The 20259-nt window shown below is 37.5% G+C and overlaps 1 protein-coding gene across 12 annotated transcripts in view; it reads right to left on the bottom strand.

Moving 5' to 3' along the window:
* Window positions 1-7156, bottom strand: part of VGLL3 (vestigial like family member 3) — a 47543-nt gene extending 40387 nt beyond the window's left edge. For 2 of the 12 annotated variants that reach the window (XM_080594373.1, XM_080594360.1), the window contains exons 1-5: window positions 7104-7140; window positions 5795-5897; window positions 3699-3818; window positions 1852-2007; window positions 130-849 (exon numbers count right to left, since the gene is read on the bottom strand). The gene's annotated coding sequence lies outside the window, so the exon portion shown is untranslated. Of the gene's footprint in view, window positions 1-129; window positions 850-1851; window positions 2008-3698; window positions 5616-5794; window positions 5898-7103 lie in introns of those variants that run through there. The other 10 variants (XM_080594367.1, XM_080594366.1, XM_080594374.1 and 7 more) reach the window with 9 other exon arrangements.
* Between the last annotated feature and the right edge of the window lie 13103 nt (window positions 7157-20259).

Below are 20259 nucleotides of genomic sequence, written 5' to 3' on the forward strand. Positions count from 1 at the left end.
CAATTGACTCATTTAGGAATGCAATCTGTCAGAGAACCTCTCTAGCAGGCTTGAACAATTTTCAAATAAGTCTATCTCATTTAAAAAAAAGAAAAATCACATTGGTATGTATAGACAATGTTAATGTACCTTTTAAGAAGCTGACTTTCTTGCTGATGTAATATCCAGCGGTGCCCACTAGATGGACCTCAGTTTCAAAGAGTTGAGAGGTTGTGTTCTGCACTGAGGTGCTAGGACAAGGGGAGGTGGAAGCAGTTTGGTGTTCGGCAGAGGAGGGAACGGCCGCATCCCGGCACTTCAGAAACGCACTTCCAGCAATATTTATCAGACAGGGGCTGCAAAATGAGTAGGTGTAATTCCAGGACTTCCGACTTTCCAGACGTGATTTTACATTCTGATTGATACATTTCCTCAACAATTTCTTTGGCAACCACATGGACTGCCTGTTCTTTTCTATTTAGTGCTTGACACTTCAATAGCGATACCTGAATATAGTTATTTCCACTGATGATGTGATTTGTTCAATCCATGTTGCCACTGTTTTAGAAAACACAAGCATTGATTGTTTCTTTAAGGTTGCCCACAAGGTATGAATGGTTGGTTATTTTCTCCATTTTAATAACTGATTATAATACAGAACTGTTGTTGGTCTATATTAATCAAAACTCATGAGTCAGTGTTTCCCTAAAATCATAATTCAAAATTGACTTTAAAAAAGACTCTGGGATTTAAGAATGAGCATATCTGCATTTCTTGTTAGACTTTGGGCTTCTGAACTTTTGGGTTTGTGGTCTTTGTTCTGGTTTGTTTGAAGTACACCATTTTCGTGTTTTCTTGTTTTCTCAATAACTGTGAGAATAAAATTTGTTTTGCATTTTAAATGAAAGGTAAGAAATGTAAAAATACAAAATAAAAATACATGACTCAAAGAATAGGTATGTAAAATGGCAAACACTACGTGGTTTGCAATGAGAATAACAAATGTTGGCAAAATTGGAACAAACAAATTTCTGCTTCATACTGTTTTAGTCTCACAGTTGGCATTATACATGCAGGCACTTTGGTGCTTACATGGCTATGCTTGAAACCATACGTACGTTTTTAAAATAAGGTTTTAGCTATAAAAGTCCCTTTAAAATTATCTGCAAAATGAGCATAGTTTCTTCTTCATCTGGATACCTTCAGGCTTCAAACTCAGAACAACAGCTATCATCGTATTTCTCCAAGAAATCCTAGAACATACCGAACCTCTGAAAGAATCATTTTGCAATAGCAGCATTCAAATATTGGGCAGGATCGAAGCAATGATGAGCTAGTACAGTAACCTGTAGAAAACTGCAGGATCAAAGACTTGATTACTTCAGTTTATATCACCCAGCAGTTTCCTCCACACCTACTACTTCCACTCTAAGGATTAGATTTAGGTTTAAGTCCTTGGTTTATCTAGAGTTACACATGATTTTGTCAAGTAAGGATCTGGCTCAAAGCAGGAGCTGTCACTGTCTGTGAGTTAAATGAACACCCTGTTAAGTAACTCTACAGAGCACTACTTAACGCGAAGAGACGTTGTGTCTAGGAAGCCAGATGAGTTCTGGCCAGCCAAACAGTGGGCAGGTATTTTTGTCTCTGGCTCAGCCAGAAAGCCAGAGAAGGAAAGCAAGGCCCATGGCATGACCTGTTGGTTTTGAGGGACAAGAGAGGGAAATAAAGAGCACAGTAGGGCAAGTGATCTGAGCATATGACATGGGAGGGAAAGATCCTAGTGGGGAAGGTCAAGGACACATGGCTCAGACCCTTATAAGCAAACTTCATTACGTTAGGGATCACAGAGAAACTTATTACTGTACCAACCTGTATTTAGCACGGTTTTCCAGAAAAGTGAGTAAATGAAAGAAGCTCTGATAAAAAGCCTTTTGTGTAGCTTGCAGAGGAAATATAGATACAGTGCATGTAAAGTAATATTTCTAGACCACCTCCGTAGAAATCGTGGTTCAAATCAATAAGCTTCTGAAAGACAAACATACATTAACATATGAATTAACCTCCAGGCTGCAAAATTTTACTAAAAATAGATCTAAAATAGATGAAAGGCAATGATTCTGAAACCAGTGAAATTAAATTGCTTTTATACATCCTACTTCTTATAGCTTTACCTCTGAATAATATTTTCGTTTTAATTGCATCAGCAGTTTTATATTGTTCTTCAAAGTAAATCTTTCATAACTATGGCTAGCCACAAATAATTTTGTCTCTTAAATGAAAAATCAAAACCTGGACTGTTTTAACTGTGTAATATGACCACTGTTCCTCGAGGGAAATAAAAATACTGCTCCTTACTGTACTCTGGACTCATTCTGAACAATGCCTTTTCATCCTTGGTGAGAGGCAGTTGTTCATCATGGAAGAAGAAATTCAGAGGGTGACCCTAACCTATGGAGTTTGGTAGAGCTGTGGAGTAACTCATATCAGCTCCTCCTCAGGCACCACCTCAGCAGTCTTCTCAGTCATACCTACATTTTTCTGGGAGTGCAGGAACTACAAGCATTGCTGAAAGGGAAACTAGCATAGTATTCCTGTCTGAACAACTATGAGAAACACTTGAAAACTGCCCAATTTCAGTCTTGATAGAATAGTCTGAGTTGCAGAAAGAGTCATACTACAAGAATAAGGCTGTGCCTTCTTGAATGTAAGTATATGAAGCCACTCCAAGTGAAATCAGTATAACTTACTGATAAAACCCATTAAATGTGATAATAAAATAGTCCCTTAAAGTATCAAAACTGTGAGTAAATTTTATTCTACATTGCAAGAAGATAGTTTTGTTTTTTGTTTGTTTTTGTTTTTAAATGGGAATACCTTAATTACCACACTATACTTAAATCAGTTATCAGTATCAATTATTTAAGTTTAAAGCCAGCATAGGGTGAGAGCAGCTGTTGAATGAAATGGCTTATCTGATTAAAATTGAGTAATATGGATGCACCAAACTGCTGGGAGTATTTGCCACAGGATAGTCAGTGATATGATATCAATCAGGGATGCATCAGAGAAATGTACAGTGATGACTTACTGATGGAAAACCAGGGGAAAATACCAAGTCTTCACTAGGCACTTATAACATGAATTTATAAGCACAAAATGAAATACAAACTACCCAAGTTAGCTGAATTTTATTCAACCATGCCTTCTGTCTATTTATCTACTTTTTGTTTAAGCACATTAATTGATCATTTTCATATTCATTCTGCAACACGGGAGCAGAGTTTCTTTTGAATGATGATTTCATTAGGATTTGTTCTGCCAGATAGCAATGCCTCCGGAGTTATGTACTACATTAATTCTGACTGATCTTTTACCGTATATTTATTTTTATTTCACAAGAATTATGGAAAAAAATCTACATGCTGAGAAGAAGAGGGTGCTATTTTCAAGTATTTCTCATAATTTAGATGAGAGTTGAGCATTCAAAACAAAACACAGTTCACAAAATAGGAGTGCTTACCATGTTAAGTGAATGAGACTGAGGTTATTAGAAAATTATTACAAAAGACAAGAGTTACATTATTTGAAGTCAAAAGGAGACTGTATTTTGAATTCAAAGAGCACTGAATAAGCCACAGATTGGAGGAGTAGTTAGAGCTAATCATATTTCATATTATTCTCTTGGATGATTAGCTGCTTTGGAAAAACAGTAATACCTTGGAGAGCTTTCTTCCTGTTGGAGTGCCAGCTTGAATCTGTCCAGGGGAAGAGCCCAAAATTTGAAACAATACTGTTACTCTTGCTGGTATATGTGACATCTTATGAGGTCTCCAGGTCTGGAAAAAAAAAAAAATCAGAGCAAAAGACACTAGCTACCACACTTAATATACACAACTGCAATCAAAAGGAGTTAATGACAGCTGTTTGAACGCACCCAAGCTATCTTCTGTATTACTTACACTGAGTATCACCAATAGCATCACTGTAAATCATATGGCGTTCATTGGGAGTTCCAAAACTTGTTTATTCCTCTCCATTTCTCTCCCAACACCTTCATCCAGTTTAAGTATTCAGACAGTAGATTGTACAGAGTTCTGTGCTGTTACTCTCCCAGATGGTTTTAAGCTGCCTAAAGTATGTTTGGGTAAGGCTGATGACAACCTTGTCAGTTATAGAGCAGGCAGATATATGTAGTGACCTGCATTCTGTGATCACTTAGACTGAACTCCAAAGCCTTTGATCTTCAAGTAAGCCCTGGCTTCCTTCAGGAGCTCTTGGAAAAGTCACCACTTTCAAAATTCCCTTCAGTGCAAGCTCTAGGTGCTCCATACCACAATCCAGTCATTCTTACAGTTATATTAAGTTGCTCTCTCCATAAAAGCAAAATTATGACAGAAAATCAATGATAAATCATGTAGTCACAAGAAAGCTAAGTAAGTAACAAAGTCAGTTTATCTGCTGTGGCGTAGGGTTCTTGCATTTGAAAGGGAGGTTGGTGGGGATGCACACACTATAAGGACTATGTCCTCAAAACAGGCAGGAATGTTTGTGTTGCCCCTGTGTGAAGAGACATTCACTGTACAAAACTGAAAGTGAATTTGACCCTACAAGCATCTCTACTCCAGAAAAACAAATAAATAAAACTGCCAGTTCAGTTAAAGCAAGAATATCTTGTTAGTTTTAATGTAGGGACTCCTTGGACCTTATCAGTTGAAAAAAATGTGATGAATTACCCTATTCCTTCATACACTACAGCTTTTCCCTCAAGGAAACAGTCTGGGGAAAAAAGGCATAAGATGAGAGGGAGCAGAACGGGCAATTCATCATGTTTCTCAACCCTTTTAGGCTTTCACTGGCATTGCCTGCTGTCATCAGTCTCCTCTAGAGAAGAGGGTCCTGGCCACCTGGATAAAGCAGCAGCCATCAGTATACTACAGTGCTGAGCTAGAACCATCTGTTTTAAAAAATGCTTCACACTCCTGCATCAAGGACACTGAAAAGAACTTCATACAGAAAAAGACTTGGTCTTATTATGAAGAAAAATGAGCTTGCTTTTAAATTAGTACCTGTGGTGTTGCAGTTCCAATTTGAAGTAGGAACCAGAGATGATGGAATAACTAAAAGTTTGTTGAAAATAGATTTTGTGGTTTGCCTCATAGTAGCAAGGATGGTTAAGTTCAGATTTTGGGATAAATTTTGCTAAATGCCGATTAATACCTTTTCATCTCCACTAGCTCAAAGCACGGATTTTGTTCTAAGCATACAACATGCTGAGACAATAGATGAATGGAAGCGCATTGCACTCTTAGTTCTCATAGTTCTCAATCTCTGTATCATCCCCAGATGACTGGCAGATTTGATTTGATCCCAAATTCAATCTCCAAATGAGAGACAGATTCAATTCAATGGAGAGGACAATGTAGATACTACACTGATGACTCAGTAGGAGAAGATTTTGAGACCATTATACTTTCCATATACCAAAAATGTGAAGCTTTGATAGGAAACAGAGGCTCATTCTGATTTTTTGTCATGAAGTCTGCAGGGTAGGTTTCACTCTGGTGCATTGCCTCTGATGCACAGGCATACAGTAGGACCTAGTAATCTGTGAAGAACCACATACATTGTCTCACTAACAAATGCTAACACAGCAGTTCAGGATCTTACATGCAGAATGCCTCTGAGGGAGTTACTGAGAGCACCTTCCTCGCCTAACTGCAGAACCAGACCACAGCTAGCTGCTGTTCTGATATTCTGCCACACAAGGTTTGCTGCTAGTTAGGGATAGCTGTTAGATTCTTCTTGTTCTTACTTCCGTGAGTCCAAGGCATTTAGCAGAAAACAGTGTGCTGTGCAGCTGATCAAATAGGAAAGGTGAAAAGCTACCCAGGAAATTGTCATTTGTTTCGTCACACCTGTGGAAGGAAATGGCATAATCAGGTAAGATGATATGTTTGCTGGTTTATATAAAATCAAATCAGCAACCAATGTGTCCTCATGCTTTTTAGAATATTACACTGTTCAGTAAGTACAATAAAAAAGCAAACAGTCCATGGAACAATAAGACACCTTGTTAATAAAAAAATTGTCAAGCCTCACTGACTAAGCCTTGATAGGAAAAGAAACCTATTAAAATGCACTTATAGTGCTCCAATGAACAGTCAGCAATTACAAACAGTTCCTCTTAGCAGAAGTTTTTTCCTGATGGATTTTCTAGATGTTAGCATTAGTATTTATTTTAGTGAGGCAGAGGTAAGGTAAGGGACATACTGAGGTGTGAGAAGGAGAGGTGTGACACCCTGACTGGCTTTTCACTGTAGACACATTAAAACACTGGCGTGAATTCATTAGCGCAAATAGGTATAGACCAGTGGACTGGTGATAAATGACAGAAAGAGTCAAAGGGGGAGGGAAAAGGCAAAGAGAAATGCAAAGCGAAAGATGACAGTGCTCAGCTAAGTCCTGATCATCTCACAACCTTCCAGGCAGTCTGAAGGTGGTCTAAGTAGATGGGAAGCACCAAAGCTAAAGGGTCTTGGGTGTGATAATGAGACAATTTATGATACAGCAGAGCTTTGCAATGAATGCAGGTGAAGGTTTGCATCCTGTAGACTTCAGAACCAGAAGTAGTCCCCTTTTAAGAAGGCCCAGCACTGTGAGGTTGGAGGAGATAGCAGCTTGGATTTGAAGGGATGGCAGAGCTGGAGGCTGTTTCTTCCCTTGTATGAAAAGGCTGTATTATAGTAAGGATAATTATGTAGACAGATGTTGGAGACTGTGTGGGTCCATGTTAACGGAAGTTCACTCCAGTTTAGATTCTTAACCAGACCAAAGTTCTAGTCATACAAAATCAGAATTCACAGACTGGTGTAAATCCTTTTAAATCATTCTTCAGTATCAAAACAGCCTTCTGCTATTTAAAAAGACTGGACATTTTAAATTGCTAGACTGTAAAACAAGCATCAATGCTGTTATAGTTCCATAATATCGTAGAAAAGAATACCTTGCCAAATACAAGTGCCAGGTAGAAGAATCCTGACCTAATGGTCCCCTAGAAGGATGAAATTTGCAGAGCTTCACAGGAAAATTTTAGACATGTTAGAAAGTTAAAAACTGTTTACCTGGGGTGAATTTTTTTAAACAGCTTCAGAACAAGGGTTGATGTTTTTGCTCACCGATGACTCCCTTCGGGGGGGGGGGTGAAATGCTGCTCACAGGCTGCATCTTACCACATCCCATGGTTGGTGGCTGAAACAGATCAGACGGAATTGGGTACTGCTCGGATATGAAGCTAGAGGTATGAATAGAAAATACTAAACTTCTGTTAGTTTTGAAAGAACCTCCTTCTCCTTAAAGACCCCAACCTTAGTCCAGGTGGAAGAAAAAAAAAAAAAAAAACTCAAACTTTGCACTCAATATAGCATTTATTTAAGAACAAACAAAAAAAAAGGCACTAAATTGATGCAGGTCTACAAATTGCTGCATTAAGTCTGCTATACACGGCCCACGTACAATAACATAAGGGTAATGTAAAAACATGCATTAGGGATGAAGAAGAATATTAGATCCATCTCTCCCTCCATGAAAGGATGAGCTGAGAGCTGATAGTGGGTGAGTGCTGCTAGCAAAGCCAGCACTTCACTATCTGTGGGTGAACATTTCAGTCCTTTGTTGCATGCTTTTTATTATAAAGCCCACTGAAAACTTAAAGCTGCTTTTCTGAAGGAGCTGTTGTGTAACTCTGACATCTGGGGTTTTCAGTCGCTGCCCTGTTTGAACTGGTTATGGAACACATTAAACCCAGAAGACTCCACTTCAGCTGTTTACAAACCTTCCCCACACTACTCTCTATCCTAGCTTTGTCGACAGGCTCCAGTTCAGCAGGGGGCTCCAGGCTCAAGCCTGGCTTTCTCAGATAAGCACTACCATGGACTGCAGTGGGAAGGAACCCACATTTACATTGCAGCACGTTATCAAGGGTCTGGCAGAATCAGGTCTGTTGTTTTCTGAAGTTTAATCTGCTATTCCACCTTTGGGTCCACCCAAACAAGCCGCTGTGCCTATAAGAAGGACTTGTGATTCTACATGTATGTGAAGATAAAGCTACACTGGCCTGTAGCTGTATAACTGCTATAATTCATATATGTGGTTGGAGCCATCCACAGTATTCTGTCTGTGTTTCTTTATTATGATAGGAGTCAGGCAGTAGGTCCATACATGCCATGTCAATAGCATTACTAAAAATCCATATGAATAAATCAAAATGAATAATTCATTCTGGTTTGTGCAGCTACCTGCTGCAGTAAAAAGTCAAAATATTGACAGATGATATTTATGGTAAAAATAACCTTTAAACAAACACTCAGAAAACTTATCTTGTGTAACTGTGGTATTCCGAGAGGATTTTTTTCCCTTCCAGACTCACCAAGGAAATAGTGGAGGCAGACAGGATTGATAGGTTCAAAAAGCAATTGCATACATTCATGGACAAGAGGACCATAAATGGATACAAAGAGGAAGGTACCCACAAGTATCCCTAATCCAGAATTTCTGACTCTGGGGCAGTGGGAAGGTAATGGACAGCAGGAAGTGGACACACTTGTGCTCTTCTGAGAATGTTTAGGATATTGTAATTTTTGGCTGGCTATAAGACTTCATAAAGCATAAAGTGTGCAACCATACAGGATAACACAAACAGCCTTAGCCACCACAGAGAAGGAACGGTATATAAAAATTGATGACATTAGTCTTTACTTGTCTTTGCACAATAACAAGTTTGTTTAGTGAAGAAAGCTTTTGTATTTTTAAAAAATTAATATCTGCAAATGGCTGCCAACATACAGTCATCTCATTAACTAAGACTTACACTAGCGGTAATATAGAGAGGAAATTATGCAAATAACTACACAGAAACGTATGAGGATATGGATAAAATTGTGCTTTGGATGGCAATGATAGACACTGGACCTGAGAGTTCATCAGGTCAAACAAACAAACCCTGAACAAACAGGGTTGACTGCATCCTGAGTAATTCTACCCAAACTGACTTTAAGTAGGTCAGGTTCTGACAGTTGCGTAGGTACAGCAGCATGGATCTCAGCAGACGTTAATGGGCTGGATATTTACCAAGTCTCTCTGGAAGCTGTACTATATTCTATGCAATTGCAGCTATTTTCTTAGAAGGACCCAAGCAGCTAGTTTAAAGCTAATTTAGGAAAAGCTACATGAAAAACAGTAACATCATGAAAGTAAGAATCCCACTGTGAGTGATGCTTGTCACTGCTCTACTCATTGCTCCCCTGGTGCTGGGAAAGACGACACTTGGAAAAATGCATATGGAGCCAAATAAAACTGTCTGACAAAAGACTTGAGCCCTACAAGCACTAAACCTGCAACACTGAAGATGACCAAAGGGCTGGAGCACCTCTTGTACAAAGACAGGCTGACAGAGTTGGGGTTGTTCAGCCTGGAGAAGAGAAGGCTCCCAGGAGACCTCGTTGCAGCCTTTCAGTACCTAAAGGGGGCCTACAGGAAAACTGGGGAGGGACTCTCTGTCAGAGAGGGTAGTGATAGGACAAGGAGGAATGGCCTTAAACTTAAAAAAAAAACAAACAAACAACAAAAAAAAAGTAGATTTAGATAAGATATTCTGTCTTTACTCAGGGGGTTGTGAGGCACTGGAACAGGTTGCCCAGAGAAGTTGTGGATGCCCCATCCCTGCAAGTGTTTAAGACCAGGCTGGATGGGGTTTTGCGTAACCTGGTCTAGCAAGAGGTGTCCCTGCCCATGGCAGGAGGTTGGAATTATATGGTCTTTAAGGTCCCTTCTGATCAAAACCATTCTGTGATTCTATGAACACATTTAAGTAAAACCCTGGAAGATGTCAAACCTACCTGCAAAACTGAGGATGTTTATAGCTTCCAAAAAAAGTCCAGAAGATTCTCCTTAGCCAGCCACCTATCTATGCAACTCTGCTGGACCTGATTTTGGTTTCTCCTCCATTCATCTGAAGCAATGGAGTTATGCCAGTACAAAGTTAGTGCAAAGTCAGAATCAGGTGCATCTTACTGCAATATCTACATGCTGATGGAATGTTATGAAACCTTAATACCATAATACCATCCCAAAGTGGTACACAGCACATTTCCCAGTATATGAAATATGCTCTACAATAGGCTAATCATTGATAAAAGCCTCTCAGATGTTGCTGTTTTTACCTGTACAAAGATTACTAAGAAAAATAACAGCCCTGACAGCTAGATTCTTGGGTGATGTGAAGTATGTACAGGCTGTTGTGCTTTTATTACCTAAGCACTAATGGCAATTTCAGAAAAGGAATTCAGGCAAAGTGGCACATAATAGAAGACCATTTGAAAGAGGAGTAAGTCATGTTAAAAGTCAGACAAGTGACTAACACTGTTAGAAAAATAACCAGCCAGTTGGCTATGGTTTTAAATAAATTAGCTAATACGTTTTTTTTCATGAAAACACAGAAGATACCAAAGGATTTGAGGGAAGAAATAGCATTTAAAACCTCAAGATCAAAATCTATCGTGTTATCACTCTGTCTTACAGAATCCAAGAGATGTGAATAAGCTTCTGAACAAGTCAACCAGAACATCAACTGCAAATTCAAGATTAACTGAGGAATCTTTCCTTGTTGTGGTGTGTGTATGCCTTGTTTTTTTGATGACAACACTGTGGGTTGCCTGTTTTTGAGGAAGGGAACGCAAGAGGCTGTGCCTTGTTTGACTTATGACATATAGCAAGCTTTATTTTGATACAGCTAATCATAACCTCATCAATGACAACCTAATCAGAAGAAAACATTCCTTTAAAGGAAGGAAAGTTTCTCCACAACAGGGCTTTGAAGTTGGACAATAGAATTATCTGTCCAAACACAACTCTATTGCTAGTTACCTATAGCAGAAACACATGCTAGATTCAGTCTATCTGTACTAAATAAGCATGCTTGTATTTGGGGCTTTGGGAAATTCAACTACATTTCTTAGTTATTTTGTAGCTGATTTTTCCAACCCATAAGAAATCAGATATCCTTTGGGAGCACAACAACACAGCTGCCTTTTTACATGGGAAGAAGTATAAAGTAACCAATGCCTCTCACATATAGCCCTCTATGGACTGGCTTTTGCAAACACAGGGCCACTTAGGGCCCTAAGTGTCTTAATTCCTGAAATATGCCTGGGTCTACCATGCAGACATTGCAACCCCTGGTTTACTGTGGATATATTCAGTTCACGTAATACATCCATGGGTCTACTGGTCTGCCTTATGACTGCAGCAATGATCTCCTTCATATGCACAGCAGTTCTGGTGTTTGTTTGCTCTCTGCCTATGTGAAGAACACCTGAAAAGCAGCCAGGAAGGGGATACTTTCACCAGACATTCCTCCAGCCTAAGCCCTCCTGCAGCATGGGTCCCATACACACTTGTCTGTCTAATGCTCCTGACTGCCATCACACATCTAATGCTGCCCTGCCATACATTAGCTGTTTGGCCAACAGCACATTTTCAAACTGTTACTGTCCAAATGGCTAACTGCAACTCAGGGTTCATGATTACCCTCCCTGTAGATTCCACACACCTCAAATCTCGTCATTAGTGTTGATCATCATCAGCATCCATCAAAGCATAGCTCTTTCCTGCTGATTTGCTCTAGCCCTAAAGAGCACCATTGAGTTTAGTGTGAATGCTCTAATAGTTGGTCCATCTGCTCACTACAGCTATGCTTCCAGCTGCATGGCCCAAAGTGCTCTAAAGTCAACTCTGTAGTGCTTCCAAAGTGGCCATCCCTCATTGCCAAACCACCTCAGAACCACCTCATATTCCCCACATTTATTTCACTCAGATCACAAAATCTCCATTACAAACCTCAGAATGAAACAAGACCCTCAGATAAAGTCCCTGGAGTCGTATTCCAAGTCTTTGGTTGTAATGATGTAACATTCATGCTCTGTCCACCAGCCTCTACACTCTGCTGTACTTGCTGAGCATCAGTCTTGTTATGCATTCTCTGAATGCAAAAGTGAGATGATACTCTTTAAAACATATCTGGCAGTTTCCTATTCACTTTCACAAATCTAAGAATCATCATCACTGTCATTTATATAGCTTAAACAAATTCCAAGCAAAGTGACAGACTTCAGTCAATACAAATGCTCATCAATGAGGTTACATTGTACAGAAATGACCTAGCTGGATTTTTTTCCCCCCTTTTTACACCTACCCTGGTCTGACAGGGAAGTGGGGAATTCTATTGCTGCAGGTCATCTGGTGTCTGATTATCAAAGGGAAAAATTCAAGAAATGGGCTACATGAAGCAGAGATTCAGAATATAAAGATGATGCAAGAATAGAACATGCAGATTTCTAAAAACATGCTGTAAATCTGAAAACCTGATTTTTATTTATTTTTTTTGTCTGAGTTTATTTTAGGGGAAAAAATGAGAGCCACCAAGCAAAGAGAGACTTTCTTCACTGAAGCCACAGATCCCATTTCACACATCAATCTCATACAGATCATAAAAATATCTTTGAGCTATTCAGATCGTTGTTTGTCACATTATTTCAAGCATTCATTTGTAACACTGCTTATTTAGTGAGTATGTCTTTATACTTTGCAAATAAAAGGCTTCTATTTCACCTAAATGAAAATGGAAGGGTAGCAATTACTTAAGAAATTTAAGAGAGCCAACACCAGTATGGTGACCTCTAAAAAACAGTTTGTGGACTATGACTGGTAATACGAACACTCAGTCAGGGGCTCCAGCAATCGTGATGGAAGGCAGCTCTCAGAGCTCAGTGAGACTGCAGAGACCTGCAGGATGCCAGGCTATGTTGCAGGGTACAAGATGATTTTGGCAAGTGCCATCTGCTATATAATACCACTTGTGATGGTTGCAGAGATATTAATAAGAAGGTCTGTAAGTACTTACAGGAAACTGTAGTTATGAATATTAACCAGTTAATAAATAATGTCAGAGGCTCTGACTAGGTATTTGATCAAATCATAAAAACAACTTATGAAATGGAAGTACAGCACATATTAAATGCAAATGTTATTAAAGGACCTGGTACACTGATTCATAATATTTTATATATTAAAAAAAAAAAACCACGACATTTTGTTCTTTTGTTGTTGTTCAATTAATGAGAAAGGCTGAGAGGAAGGAAAGGAAATTTTACAGTTAAAATTATTATTGGTAGGTTGATCATTTTCAATGATAATTTGGTTGCCCATAGCAGACAGGCCTTATGGCAAATAAGTAAATAAATAAATAAAAGGCAAAATGCTAAATTAAAAGATATAATTTCACTGGACAGGGATATACAGCTTTAATTTGTCCATACAAAACTGTAAGATTTCCATCTAGATAGCACCACTGATAATTTGACTCTTCCATAACCACTGTGATGGCAAGAGACATTGCCATCTTGGAAAACACAGTCTCATGAGGCAAGATGATAGAGAAAGAATAGGTCCACCATTTTTAAGGTCATACTACATTAATTGAAATGAGTAATTCATTTATTATATAGAAAGAAATGAAAAGTGATGATCTTCTTGAGGTCAGGCCATACAAGTAATGTCTGAGAGTGGTTTCCATCTTTAAGTGGAAGCTCTTAAATTAGTTTAGAAGAAATAGATTTTTCTCTTTCCAATGATGGGATTCCAGAAATCATCACAGGTGGCAATTTCAGCAGAGTTCAAGAACTAAGCACACAGACCCCACATTCATCTGCACAGAGATATTTGCTTGGGGTCAGATCCCAAACACATCAGCAAGATAGCATGTAGAACTATGTTGCAGTGGTATATTCTGTGCTTCTATGGGTAGAGAAAGTCATGGGTTTGAAGCTGCTATTTGTAGAAGTTTCTATAGTTAGAAAATACAAATGTTTTGGTTTTTTTTTGTAACTTTAGAAAGTAAATGCAGTAACAGTGAAGTGAAAGCTTCCTGCACATATTTTTTTCATTTGAATTTTAAGAATCTGGATAACATTTTGAACATTTAAGTATGGTTTTCAAAAATCATCCAAGAAGATACCTTAGCAAAGCATCTAAGTAAAGATGTTTCTCTACAGTGCAGTGTATTTCATCCTTTTCATTCTGAAAGATGAAAACTTCATTATCTCCATAGGCTTGCTAGTAAAAGTAATGTAAAATGCTAACAAGAAGCCCGCGTAATTTGCTGCCAGAACTATAATGTTGACAGAGAATTCTTGACCTCAAAGGATACTGTTAGTTGTGAGTTGGGTGAATGTTTCCTTGCTTTTATTGCTCCTGCAGAACCTGTGGTTTATATCCAAGCTGCCCAAGCTGGACATGTCCATACAGGTGCGCTGAAAGGACTCAGCTGTGGCATGAGAGGGAAGCAGTAGCAGAACAGGGAATGTAATGCATGAATGTAATGCAACTGAGTTTGAAGCTGGTGACATAAACATCTGTACTATTCCTGCCTTGATATGATTTGCCCTTACAAAAGAAGTACTGCTGGAGCCTGTAGCCACTGAAGTGTAGCACAGAGATGTCCAAATTAGCTTTAAATGTAGCGACTCTTGCACTGTATTGTCTCCATTACAACACAGACCTCAGATTCTCAGCAGGGTGTTTTAATCACTAAGGGCTCTGTGCTGCTGTCTGTGTCAAGTAGACATGCCATAACTGTTTCTCTTGAACTTAGCCTCTTTCATATTAATGGGTTTCACTGCTTGAGGTATTTTAATTGTATTCTATTGCCAAAGGCTTTCTAATACCTTGATGATGTTTTATGTAGAAACAGAAGTTCTTGGTTGCTGGAAGACTGAGATGACATCCTGAATAATTGCACAGCTTAGGAAGATGATATCTGAGCATATGCCCAGCAATTTCACATTCACTGTTGATAACCTCATAATTTCTATGAATAATCTAAAACACAACAGATATGCCCTGGTGGCTCTGATGCATTTATTTTTAAAGTAAGGTAATTAGCATACTGGCTTCCCAACACTCCCAGCTATCTAGCCAGCTTTTAATACAAATGAATCAGATGCTGATAAAGAATAGAAGAGCTTGATGTCGTCGGTCTCACCCAAATTGTCCTTAGTAGGACTATTTTGCTAAGTGAGATTCCCATACCTGTCAAAGTATGTTCAGTCTGTGGTACTGATAGTATCTGGTGAGGTGACAATTTCAAATCATACTTTTTCAAATTATTTAGAGTAGACAGTCCCCTGATCTAGTTCATAGGATTGTCCCATAAACAGCTGTGCCAGCACAGCTTGGAGGACAGTGACAAGACCTGTGCCACAGAAGTGGGAATGAACTAGGATAGCCAGCTGCTTAACATTGCTGCCTAGTATTTTGTAATGAAAAATGATGGCTATATAATTTGCACTGTTCCTAAGAAAGGATCACATTCAATGAGGTAGGTTTGGAGAGCAATATCTTCTGGATTTTTTTAATTTTTTTTTTTTTCACTTTTTTTTACCTTGGGAAGGAAAAGCTTGGTCTGCAAGATTGCTATCTTAAATCAAAGTACAAAATAGAAGACAAACCATGAAAAAAGCTATGTAGAAAACATTGCTTATTAATGGATAATGTAAGAGATCCTTTAACTTTCCCTTCCAGCCTTACTAGCACCATTGAGTAAAATGCAGTTTTCCCTCACATGTGAAGTGGTCAGAGTTGTGCAGCTGAGCAGCATTCCCATTTACATTAAGACTTCATCCAGCCCTGATACAACTACTGTTAATTCATGCGATATACATATTGCTCTCATTGAAACCCATCTCATACAATCACTATATTTATATTATATGTCCAAAGTCAACCACAAAAGCCAAAGGAATGCTGTATGGCAGGCCTGATTTTTTTTTATATTTTTTATTTTTACAAGCTTTGTCACAATGGAGTTTCAGTTTTTACCTCTCTTGATTGTTACTGAAAACATTTACATGGGAGAACAAGCAGATAAATACTCAGGTAGTGGAAAACTAAAAGTCTGGCTCAAGTCAAAAACTCTATCAGATCACAACACCTCAAGATTTGATCCATGTTGTACATTGCTGAAAAGTTTACTTATTTCTCTCTTGAAGTCACTATTCACTGTTTGCAACATTACTATGTGTCTTTAAAGATAACCTGGTTGCCAGAAACAACAAATTAAGTCTGCATGAAAGAAATAAGCAACATGGGCAGAGGAACCCATAAACAACAGAAGATTGCATTCTTCATGGAAATGTAGCTAGTAATTAAAAACAAATGGAAAGATATGAGGAAAACAACATATTTGGAGAACTGGCTCTTCAGAAATAATTTTAAAAAATCCCAACTTCCATTATTTATCAACAATTTTAAATGAAAACAATTTAATTTTAAAATTATTCAGATGACAATGTGAATTAATGTACATGAAAGTCAGTAACATAGCTGAGGTAAAAAGGTATGATTTGCTTAGAAAATAATAACGGTGTCAAAAAGCCACAGTATCAAAATTGACATGATATTGTCAATTGATATGTGTAGAGTCTATTATTCTATATTCAGCTAAATTATACTTCATTATTCTATTTCTTCCAACATTCTGACACCAATTTTCACTACTGTGTATTTTTCTTTTTTGCCCCTACCAAAATAAATAAAGAAAAGCCACCTCTAAAATGCACACACACGAGTCCAAGTTCCCATAGAGATTTGTTTTGTCAATATATTTTTAAAGAATTTTCTTTAGACTTACATTTTAAATAAATTTGTTGTTTTGTTCTGCTTAGATATTGGGATGGCTTTTCACACCACAAAACATTTTATGTCTGTTTGAAATATTCTAGCAGTATTAATCCTTCCAATATGGTTATTAAATATTTCAGTATTTCATTAGCAGATTTAAAATTCTGATAATTTTTAAGCAGCTGTGATAACTGTGGCATATATTTTCCTTCATCTTTTCTAAGTTGACACGGGTGTCATTCTTTTTGAAAAAAAAAAATCCTGTGAAACCAGTAGATTATCCTGTACTCAGTCACACAACTATCCTGGGTAAAGAGGGATTACTTATAAAATCCAAGGCGGTAAGAACCACAATAAATATTTTTCACATTACTTCAGTCGCCTGATTGATTTTTACAGCTACATTTATAAATGGAAGTAGCAACACTTTAAGAAATATAATTTCTGTAAATCATGGGCTAAAATCTTTGCTAATCTGAAGGAGAAATCTTAAGTGAAGCTTCTCTAGAGGTATCGAAAAGCCATTTACTACAGTCATTTGTCATCTGGATGATTACATTCTGTTTAAAATCAGGAGTGTAACCAGGTGCAAAGCAGCAGAAGACTTTCCTGCTTTGTCTTCTATGGAGCGGTCATCAAATGGCCAGCAGGTCAGAAACCTTGCTATTTCAGAAGAGCATTGGAGGAGGTGAGCTAGCATTGACCTACCCTTCCCCACCTCTTATGAATCCAATTAAACTTCTAAATAGTTATTCCAGTTGTTTCATAGATGGATTTATTTTTTCTAAAGCAAGCAAGAGAGTAAAATGTAATTAGCAAATAAAAATTTAATTTTCTTTGATCTAAGGTAGTTATAGTCTAATGCAGCTACCAATAAGCTTCAGGGATTATAAAAGCAACAGTACAAACTGACCAGTATTTAATCATGAAGGTCTGTCTATAGAAAGGAATTGGATCATATTATAAAAGGCACATACATCAGACGTATATATCCTAATATCAAATGCTTCACTCTATTATGGAACTAGAGAAGGGGGGTAAAAAAAAATTCATCTGAAAAGAAAGAGTTAGTGCTGGATATAAGCAATGGATTGTACATAGTACTAGCTATTTACCATAAAAAGCTGCAATTATGAAAAACCTTCATAACATACAGAAGCTTAAATTTATGGAATTTTCCTAAAGAAAACTATTTTTCAATATGTGACCACTCCTTTGAATTTCAGTAGTCTACAAAACATTCCTTGCCAAGATATCAAAAAGGATAGGAAAGATGTATCACATCTCCTGTTTTAATCTACTATTAGTTTGTTACATTTCTTGTCAGAGTAAATAGGCTTCAGCAACATACATAAGAGTTAAACAGATGCTAAGTAAAATCAGATATTTTTGTCATAGTTCCTTAGTTTCAAGCTTTATCCTTGACTGAAAAGTTCTTCAGTATAATTTGGAAAGCAATAGCATGATTTTATTAGCCCTGCTGAAATCATTAAACTATTTTCCTTCTATTAACAAGGACTTTCTTTGTATTTAAATAGATATAATCAATACAGGAATATTCACTGAAAAAATCTGTTTTAGAGAATATACAGGACCCAGTCCAGTGCTATTTGATATCTGAGGAAATATCCAAGGGCAAAACCAAATAAATCAGTATTCAAAAGGTGTAAAAATTAATTCTAAAAAACCCTATGCTCACTAACATCTCATAAAATATGCCTATTTAAAATAAAAATTTAAAACAAGACAATGTACATTAAACTCTAAATTTACAACTTATTTAAATCCTCAAAATATAATTTAACATTTAATGTACTGACTAGATTGTGTTTGTGCTGAAGTTTTAAAACAGGCCAAACTACAGATCAATAGGAGAAGTCATTAAGTATGCAAACTGAAAGTTTATTGAAGCAATGTGGCAGTTTTTGGCAGCAGTAAGCTCTACTTGCAGGTGTAAAGAATACTCATTCAATGAAAGTATTTCAATAAATATTTCATACAACGCTATGAACTAATTACAAAATGAGGAACCAGTACCTTGTCTTTCTCACCCTAACAACTGCAGTAAGACCTTGTAATTCTGAAACACTGACAAACATGTTAACCAAGATATGTCTGCTTATTAATGATATGTAATGCTTGCTTTGGTTTAGACGTATAGGAAAAAAAAAGTTACAATTCAAGAACACTTTTTATAAAGTTTTATTGATTTGATGTTTTTAGATGTTTTTGTACATTTTAATTGAATCTTACTTTGTACCAAAACATAATGGGATGGGATGCAACCTAAGTTAATATTCTTTCAATGATAAATGACCTTTTTATGTGTTTTTTTGTGATTGTCTAATAAAATGAAAGGTTAAAAAAACTGAAAAAGGTAAAAAAATTAAAAAATAAGAGCCAAATACAGTTTCAGTTACAGAACATAATTTCTTAAATAAATGTTCAGAATGTTTCCCACAGCATATTTCCATTATGACAGAGAAGCATCAAATGAAATTTTTATTCAGTTGCAATTGGCATCTGTAATGGCTACAAGAGAGAGGGAATCAACTCCCCTTTAGAGAATTAAATAAAACACTGCAAATGCAAAGCAAGTGGAGAACTACTAATTGATTTCAGTCTTCCTGCTTGTTGATTAGAATCATAAATAATACTGATGATTTAATCACCTGAATTAAGTTTCATCTCTGTTGGTTTCATTGCAATGAAAGCATTGTTGATTGAGTCACAAGGGAGATTCTGCACTGTTGAAGTAATATAATAGTAATATAACAGTAACTTATCTATCCTAAATCTGAATGCTCCAGAAACTCAAAGGGTCATAACAGCGATGGACAGAAGGACGTTTTGATTTTGGAGCTACGCAGATGACATAAGCAGCATCTAAAGATGCTCAGCATTTGATGTAATCTTAATTTTCACGAGGACCAAAATGATTTGGCTTGCTTTTTCAGACAGCATCCACACAATGAATGCCCAACAGGCCATACTGCTGTCAGTTATAAGAAAATATATCCAGGAGGTCACCAATTTTAATACAGAAACGTATCAGAGAAGAGCACTGTGGCCTGGACCTTTGTAAGGATAATCATAGCAGATGCAGAGCTGTACACCTTAAACCAAGGTTGTTCCTAGTCCTCTCCAAACTCGAGTATGCATTGGTGACATTTCCATGCCACAAACAATTTTAAAAATAAATCCAGCTAGATAATGACGTGTTTCTTCTGCACCCCTTCCCCAGTTTACCAGATCTGCTCCCTTCCCCATGGGCGGTCTGGTTCCCATGGCAATGAAACCACCTTCATCTGCTGTTTTGCAGGCCCCCTCTGCACCACCTTCTCTCTGGTATGCCCCAAACACACTCAATGGGGAAACTCTGGTGAGTTTACTCATATTGTTAAAATTAACAGTCCGGGGGCTAGAAGGATGTCAACTCAAGCCTCCGCTCTCAGATGTATATCACTGATAGCCTCCTGGAGCTTGAACAAACAAACAAATGCAATAAATGTCAGCCATGTGTCATGAAGTTACTTCACGTAACCA

The sequence above is a fragment of the Anser brachyrhynchus genome (genome assembly GCF_964034855.1).
Source record: "Anser brachyrhynchus genome assembly, chromosome: 1".
Classification (NCBI taxonomy): domain Eukaryota; kingdom Metazoa; phylum Chordata; class Aves; order Anseriformes; family Anatidae; genus Anser; species Anser brachyrhynchus.